This window comes from Cucurbita moschata, unplaced genomic scaffold (assembly GCF_002738365.1).
Source record: "Cucurbita moschata cultivar Rifu unplaced genomic scaffold, Cmos_1.0 Cmo_Scf00176, whole genome shotgun sequence".
Taxonomy (NCBI): Eukaryota; Viridiplantae; Streptophyta; class Magnoliopsida; order Cucurbitales; family Cucurbitaceae; genus Cucurbita; species Cucurbita moschata.
In genome coordinates, this window is record NW_019268692.1 from 38,425 (window position 1) to 48,100 (window position 9,676).

Here is a 9,676-nt window from a genome sequence, read left to right on the forward strand (position 1 = left end):
AAAAAAAAAAAAAAAAAAAATAATAATAATAATAATAATAATAATAATAATAATAAAAAAGTTTGAGAAGACATGCATAGCCATCATAATTTTCTCAAGTAATACTTGTTTGGATTGCAATCATTAATTTTCTCACGTAATACTTATCTGGATCGCAAGCATGCAAGCATATCTTACCTTAGGTAGTTAGAATATGCATGTTTAAGACCTTGGAATGACGTTTCTAAATGAAAATGCAATTATGTTATATAAAATTGTCAAACTACCACTAGGATAAGAATTTATGATGCATGTCGATTTTAATATTTTTCGTTATGCTAGAATGGAGAATGGGTTATTTTGATCTACGCTTCGAGCCATTGATGGATTTTACCTCTCCGTTGAGCTTGTATGAGTGCATGATATAGTCTGTTTAGCTCCATGAGATTGACTGTGTGTTCTTTTTATAAAGCATGCTTTTCTGCTCAGAGATAAGATTAGAGCGCTAGAGTTAGGTTGGCTCGACGATAACCTAGGTCAGGATGCCTCTAGTAGACTTAGCACCTTATGATTGTGAGCGGAGGTCAACAATAACTAAGAAAACTTGAGAAGTCAAGTACCCGAAAGTGAAAGTTAGCATGAAGCTACCTAGTCCTCTTAACAACCTAGTGGACCTCAACAATGCACTGAGATGACCAAGGGGATGTTTAGAATATGTGTTCTATGTTGTAGGTAATCAATATGAATATCTCCCTAACAAGCATGCATGGGTGAACGAAATTAAGATTAGGGCACTACAACCAGAAATATTTACAAGTAAATCTCGGTTAGTATGTTTTCTGTAGGCTGTGCAACTCAAGATCATGAGCAACAATCAAAGGTCTAGATCTGTGTGCCCTAAAAAAATTGGATTAGCTCCAAAAAGCTAACCCCGAAAAGTCCTAAAAAGGTTAGGTGAGTTTTAAACTATCTAGATGCCCTTAAGAACCTAGTAGATTTCGAGGAGAAAGATGACTTAGAAAACTTAACATACCTAGTAGCAGTGTGACGGTATCACTAGAGTCTTAGCCTCATATCCCCTCTAGTACATCTTTAGTTCATAGCCTTCGTAGTGGTAGTGGTATAGCTACTATCGAGTTAGGTCTAGGTCGAACAGTGTAGCACGACGAGGCTATCAAAGTGCTACTATCATGTGTGGAAATGGCTTGGGATCTCCCAAGCAAGACCTTTGGTGCTATAATATGTGATAGGTAAATTTGTCATTTAGACATCCCATTCATAATTAGAGTTCTTGATTAGCCCTAATAAGACGGCTAAGAATGAAGAAAAAGAAAAAAAAAACAAGAAAAAAAAAAAGAAAAGAAAAGGAAAAGGGAGAAAAAAGAAGATGAGGATTTCGTGTTCTTGAGAAAGAGTCAGAGAGAATGTTGTAATCACCTCCCAACGGTTGTTTGGAATAGGAATTTTGTTGGATTTCCTTCACAAGAATTGCTCTAAGTCAGATTGAAAAACCATTCTTAACTTTTGATTTGTTCAAATCGGTTAAGAATCGAGAAATAATAGAAAGAAAGTGTTTCAAGTTCTGATTTTAACTTTTCTTAAGATTGGAGAGCTTTTCTTAGAATAAGTTTCAAACTTTTAGTATGTTGATATTGGAGAGATGTCACACAAGTTTTATAAAGGAAGTCGTTGATTCAGATCGGAAGACGGTGTTCTGATGAACGTCAAGTAATGGTAAGTTTTTTAAGTTTTGAACTCTTGACAAAATTTATACTTGATTATTCTTGCTACGGGAGATGGGAAATTTAGAGAAAGATACATATATGTAGATGGGTTAAAAATCTACATATTTGGTAATGGAATCAAATTAATTCGAGGTCTCGGTAAGAAGTTACAAAATTAAGAAGTTATTACAAAGGCAATTAGGAACCACATCGTTTTTCTGAAAAATTGAACATGGATGAAGAGGGAGCGGACACGCGTTGGTAGGTGGCGACGATAGTGCGTCTGAAGAAGAGTGGGACACATGGCAACACATTGAGTGGAGATATTCATTCGACTACTTGTGGTGACACATGTGCGGGTTGACCCGATTCGACAACTCGTGTTTAACTCGAGACTTGCACTCCTGAAACTTGTGAACCTTCGACCAAAATCGGAAGTGCGACGAACCCAATCCAGTGATTTGACTGGTGACTCCTATTTGCAGCAACCCTCTGCATGTGATAGTTTTGCGTAAAATCGAGCATGAAAAGCCTTTCTCGGTGTGTTTAAGTTTGTGTGAGTCTCTTCTTCCCCCGTTTGACCTCTATTTAACAATTCTTCATTTCAATATTAATACGGACCATTATAGGGCGTTTAAGTTTGTGTGAGTCTCTTCTTCCCCGATTTGATCTCTATTTAACAATTCTTCATTTCAATATTAATACGGACCATTATAGGGCTTAAAATAGGACCTACTGGAGAAATTTAAAAAAATTTTGAATTTCTAACATGCAAAAAAAAATACCTCAGGCAAACATATATCATCCAAGTAGGTAACTACAAGAACTTTAGGCAAGTAATACTTTTAGGGATTGCTAGGACGTGCTAGCATAGGAGCATTACTTACGTTTGGTGGTTAGAAAATGCATGTTAAAGACTTGAGAAAGGTGTATTTGGATAAGTATGTACTATATATATGTGATGGTAAAACTACTATTATGCCCTTGGTTGATATTTCTGAGAAACATGTTGTTTTATGTATTATGTAAAGCTAGATATGCGATATGCATGACTAGAATATCAATTGAGCAATAAAGATGAGTATGTTATGCACGATGTAAGAAATTAAAAAATTGTCTCTACGATGATATGTTTTTTTTAATGTTTTTTTATATGTTTCTGTTCTGTTAGAAAAGAGGATGGACTATTACGATCTATGTTCTGGGTGATCAATGGATGTTGTCCCCCCATTGAGTTTTTTTACTTGTATATATGTATTATACATTATGTCTTAACCCTAGGTGTTTAACTGTGTGTTTTCCTTGTAAAGCGTGTTTATCTACACATGTTAGATTTAGGTGTTAGAATAATTTGATTAAATCGAATACGGTTAAATAAACATCATTTCTTTCCTGATAGATAGAGTATTTTTACCTCTTATATCGAATACTGTTGAATAAACATCATTTCTTTCCTGATAGATAGAGTATTTTTAGCTATTTAGTTGATCTGCTCTCTATTTCTCTTAGTTATTCGTAACGCTATAAAAGCCAAGTTCAGTATTCAATAATATCATCAAACTCAAATGATTTATGTTTCAGGCTTAGTCATTCTTCGGTCAAAATTGGACTGAGAAAAATATTGAAATTGATGAGAACACAGCTGAAGAATGAGAAATCACAGAGGGATGGACAAAACCGATTGCAGAAACAATTGAACGGTTGCTAAAAATGAAGAGGGAGAAATCACGGAGGAAACAATTGAACTAGTTGCTGAAACAGTTGAACTAGTGTTGCTGATAACACTTTTCTAGTAGCTATTGCACAAAATTTGTCAATAAGGGATGGGAGAAATCGACATCCACCTGTATGGTGTGCATATTATAATTTCGGTGAAGGCTTATCTAAAGAGGATGGAGAAAAGGAATTCTTAATGATTTCAGATCCGGTGTGTTTTGAGGAAGTTGTCAAAAGTCCAAAATGGAGATTGGCTATGAAGGAAGAAATCAAATCCAATGAAAAAAAATAAGACAAAACTTGGAGGTTCTACGGGCCCGGAGCAAAGGAGCAAAGAAAACAAGAGAAATGGATTTATAAGAGAGAGCTAAATCCATTTCTCTCCTGATAGATAGAGTATTTTTAGGTGTTAGAATAATTTGATTAAATCGAATACGGTTAAATAAACATCATTTCTTTCCTGATAGATATAGTATTTTTACCTCTTATATCGAATACCGTTGAATAAACATCATTTCTTTCCTGATAGATAGAGTATTTTTAGCTATTTAGTTGATCTGCTCTCTATTTCTCTTAGTTATTCGTAACGCTATAAAAGCCAAGTTCAGTATTCAATAATATCATCAAACTCAAATTATTTATGTTTCAGGTTTAGTCCTTCTTCGGTCAAAATTGGACTGAGAAAAATATTGAAATTAATGAGAACACAGCTGAAGAATAAGAAATCACAGAGGGAAGGACAAAACCGATTGCAGAAACAATTGAACGGTTGCTAAAAATGAAGAGGGAGAAATCACGGAGGAAACAATTGAACTAGTTGCTGAAACAGTTGAACTAGTGTTGCTGATAACACTTTTCTAGTAGCTATTGCACAAAATTTGTCAATAAGGGATGGGAGAAACATCCACCTGTATGGTGTGCATATTATAATTTCGGTGAAGGCTTATCTAAAGAGGATGAAGAAAAGGAATTCTTAATGATTTCAGATCCGGTGTGTTTTGAGGAAGTTGTCAAAAGTCCAAAATGGAGATTGGCTATGAAGGAAGAAATCAAATCCAATGAAAAAAAATAAGACAAAACTTGGAGGTTCTACGGGCGGGGAGCAAAGAAAACAAGAGAAATGGATTTATAAGAGAGAACTAAATGAATCTGGAGAAGTTGATAAATACAAAGCATGATTGACGGTAAAAGGCTACACACAAGAGTAATGAATTGATTATACGGAAGTGTATGCACCTTTGGCCAGAATAGATACTGTTAGAATGATAATTGCTTTTGCTGCTTAGAAAGGTTGAAAACTGTATCGGTTAGATGTCAAATCAACTTTTTGACGAGTTAAAAGAAGATATTTTTGTTGAACAACCAAAATTCTAATTTCAAATGGGGAGTGAGGGGATGGTGTACAAACTTCAAAAGGCTCTCTATGGGTTAAAACAAGCACCTAGAACATAGGCTTTAGTCGAAAAGAATCATACTTCATTAAGAATGGATTCAAAAGCAGTTCCAATGAGCAGACATTCTTCATCAAGAGGAAGGGAGGCAAAATTATTATTGTAAGCATTTATGTTGATGATCTTTTATTTATTGGAGATGATAAAAATTATTGGAGTTTAAAGGTTCCACGAAGGAAGAGTTTGATATGACAGACTTATGTCATTTGAGATTTTTGGTCCTTAATTTCAAATTCATTAATTAATTAATGTTTTGATGATAACAAACCTACACTTAATTATTAACAATTAGTGTAAAGTTGGGAATAACGATTCCAACACATTTTTCAATTCCTCAAATCAGAGCTAAAACATGCAATCATAATAATCGTTACTCACATTATTGAATCATGGACCAATCAAAGTAGGACACTTAGAACTTTAGAAGAACAAATAGGGAGTTTTTAATTACTTTTAAAAGTTAGGTTTTATAACATCATATATCATTTGAATTATAAAAATAAAAAAATTCGTTACTCACATTATTTTTATTAATTTTATATTATATTATTATATTATTATACTTATATATATATATATATATAATTTGGAAACAAATACAAGAATGTTTTAATGTTCCACCTCTCATTTCTCTTTTTAATAATCCATATTAAATCCTATTTTTGCCTCTACTTCTCTATTTAAACTCATCATCTCCCCCATACTTTAACACAACTTTCATAATTTTTTGATCTCAATTTTTCTAAAGCTTCCATGGTTGCTCTCTCTCACAAGCTTCCTTCCAGGTTTATTTTTCTTCATCTTATTCTTGAGAGAATTTTTTATTCTAGTGTGAGGAAATAGTTGTGAGGGATCAAATTGTAAATCTACTCTTTTAGATGGTTATGGTGTGTTCCTACAAAATTCAAATACTTGTAACGGTTTGATCCTCAGCCGTGGAAAGGATTGAGTTTGCTCTTGAATTCATAAAAAGAGCGGGGTGTAGCGGTTTGGCTTTGATCCGAGGAAAGAGTCGAGAAAAGTTTTTAAAAATTCTCAAGAGGCGCTTGGGGAGTGGAGTAGGTCGAGTTTGATCGAACCACTACAAAACTACAATGTTATATTTTCTAACTCTTTCATGTTTAATCTCGAAATTGTTATTGTGATTTATTGCATGTTATAAGTTTTTCATAATTGCTTATTATTATTTCTTGAACTATTTTATTGTATTAATTATCATCTTCTACTTGTTTTTTTTTTTTAAATCATAATAAAAAAAAATTAATCACTTAACTTTATTGTTAAAAGTCTATTTACCCCTCTAGGGTTGCCATACCGATCGAACAATTGGTATTAAAGCAGGTTGCTCTTATAGATTTTTTATGTAAACTTTATTGTTAGAGTTTATGGTAAACGTACGTGTTAATAATGTTTTTTGTGAAGGACAATAAACCTCTAGGCCTCCTTATTTTGATGGAACAAATTTTACTGGTGTTAATAATGGTTTTTGTGAAGGACAATCAACCTCTAGGCATCCTTATTTTGATGGAACAAATTATATAAAGCTAGAATGAAAATTTGTTTGCAATTGGTTGATTATCAGTTGTCAACTATGGTTAAATGTCAGTAAACACCCTTACATCTCAATAAAAATTGTTTATAATATTGAGGAGCTTAAAATAGACATGAATTTGATGAGTGAAAAAGTGTTATTTTAATGCTAATGCTACAAATGTCTTTATTATGTCCTAAGTAAGAATGAATTTAGTAGAGTATCTTTGTGTTCTTCTATGAAACTTGAAAAACTCTTGAGGGAACAAATCAAGTAAAAGAAAGAAAGATTAACATGTTAGTTTATAATTATGAACTATTTAAATTGGATGCAAATGAATCTATAGGTGATATCTTTACTAGATTTACTAATATTCTAAATGCTTTTAAAAATCTTGGAAAAATATATTATACTCCGAAACATGTAAGGAAAATTCTCAGGTCTCTGCTTAAAAGTTAGATAGCAAAGGATCTCACAAAGCTTCCTTTGGACGAACCTGTTGGTTCTCTCATGACACATGAGATTACCATGAATGAGCACATGATAGAGGAATCCAAAAAGAAGAAAAGAATAGCCCTAAAGTCCATCACATTGAAAGTTGACTCCGACGATGAGGAAGCCCCTGATGAAGATGATGTTGCCTACTTCACACGTAAGTATAAAAAATTCATCAAAAGGAAGAAACAATTTAAGACACATTTCACCAACCAAAAAGAGTCAAAAGGTGAAAAGAGGAAAAAATGATGAGATAATATGCTATGAATGAAAAAAGTAGGGTCATATAAGAACGGATTTTCCTCTCCTCAAATCATTTAAGAAATCCAAGGAAAAAGAAATGAGGGCTACTTGGGATGATTGTGATGAAAGTGCATGTGATGAAAAAGTAGCAAATTTTTGCTTCATTGTTCATAGTGACAAAGAGGATGAACAAGATGATGAGGTTTGTTTGAAAGCCTCCAATAAAAATAAGTGGTACTTTGATAGTGGTTGACACATGACGAGAAATCAATCCAAGTTTGTGAATTTTTCCAAGAAGGATGGTGGCTTAATAACCTTTGGTGATAACAAGAAGGGTAAAATAATTGGTGAGGGTATGGTAGCTAATGACACTTGTACTCTTATTGAAAATGTATTTTAAACTAATGGTTTAAAGCATGACTGGCTGAGCATTAGTCAATTATGTGATAAAATATTTTAGAGTTATATTTGATAAAAATAATTGCATAATTAAAAATTTTATTGATAGAAAAGTTTTATTCGTTGGAAAAAGAGACGACAGTGTATAAACTAATGATTTAAATTATTGTCCTACAAGATAAATGTCTTTCGGCTTTCCACAATAACTTTGGCTACGACATAGAAGATTAGGACAGGCTAGTATGTACTCAATTTCAAATATCTCAAAAAATTCATTAATAAGAAGACTTCCTCAATTTAAATTTGAAAAAGATAAAATTTGTGACAAACCTAAAATAGCTCTTCAACTATTACATATGGACTTATTGGACCCTCCTAAAATAGCTACATAAGGAGGGAATTACTATGCCCGTGATGGTTGATATTTTTAGAGATTTATTTGGGTTTTGATAATAAAACATAAGAATGATGTTTTGATTTTTTTTTTTTTTCTAGTTTGTAAAAAGAGTTCAAAATGTTTTTTTTTTAATTACTAAAATTAGGAGGGACCATTGAGTAGAATTTGATGCTTTAGCATTTGAAATATTTTGCAAAGATAATACTTTTTATTATGACTTCTCTTGTCTGAGGACTCATCAACAAAACGGTCTGGTTGAAATGAACACTGGTACTTTACAAGAATTTGCTAGATCAATGTAATACTCTTTCTAATGAGTTTATTTAGAGTGATGATTTAGAAAGAAACTCTAGAGATTTACTTGTGAATGACAAAGGCAAAGAAAACTATTTCAAGCAGAGAAGAGAGGTGAGCTCAAATGAAAAGAAGGAAGAAATTTCTTCATCCATGCCAAAAGAATGGAGATATGCCTTATCTCATCCCAAGGACTTGATTATTGGTGTCTCGAACAAGTGAAAACTCATTCTTCTATTAATTTATTTGATAATCTTGCTTTTGTTTCTCAAATTGAACAAAAAAGACTTAAGAATGCTTAAAATGATGAGTTCTGGATTTTAGCTATGCAAGATGAACTTAATCAATTTGAAACGAACAAAATTTGGGAATTAGTGGTTCGACCCTCTAATATTTCCATTATTAGAAGTTTTTAGAAATAAAATTGATGAAAATGAGAATATCATTACAAATAAAGTTAGGCTTGTAGCTTAGGTTATTGTCAGGAGGAGGTATAGACTATGAAGAAACTTTTGCACCGGTTGCTAGATTAGAAACTATTAGAATGTTACTTGTTATTGCTTCTTACAAAAATTTTATATTGTATCAAATAGATGTCAGAAGTTCATTCTTAAATGGGTATATCATGGAGTAAGTTTACGTAGAACAATCTCCCGAATTTGAAAATTTTGATTTTCCACATCATGTCTAAGTTGAAAAAGGTTCTTTATGGCTTAAACAAGCTCTAAGAGCTTGGTATGTTAGACTTATTAATTTTCTTATTCGGAATGATTTTAAAATGGGTAAACTCGACACTACTCTTTTATTAAAATTCAAGAAAATGATATGCTATTAGTGTAAATATATCTTGATGATATCATATTTGGTTCTACTAATCCTTCTTAATAATTTTCTAAATGGATGCATAATGGGTTTGAGATGAGTATAATGGGAGAGCATAGTTTCTTTCTCGAACTTCAAATCAAACAACTCAAAGATGGTATCTTAAGAGAAATACACTAAGGATTTACTCAAAAGCTTCAAGTTCAATGGAGGTAAGATTGCAAAAACTCCAATGAGCACATCCACTGAACTTGACAAGGATGAAAAAGGTAAATGTGTGGACATTAAATCTTATCGAGGTATGATTGGATCCTTCGTTTACTTGACCGCTAGTAAACCAGATATTATGTTTAGTGTATGTCTTTGTGCTAGGTTTCAATCTTGTCCTACGGAATCTCATTTACATGCAGTTAAAAGAATAGTTAAATATTTGTTTCTAACTATTAATTTAGGATGATAGTATACTAGAAATGTTGAGTTTAAATTGGTAGGATATTTTGATGCGGAATTTACGATGATATATTAGAATGCATTGATATGATTATTTGGACATTTGTATTATTTTAGGTTTTCTTAATTTCATATTATTTGGACATGGCCAAAGCGACTTTTTTGTTTTAGGAAC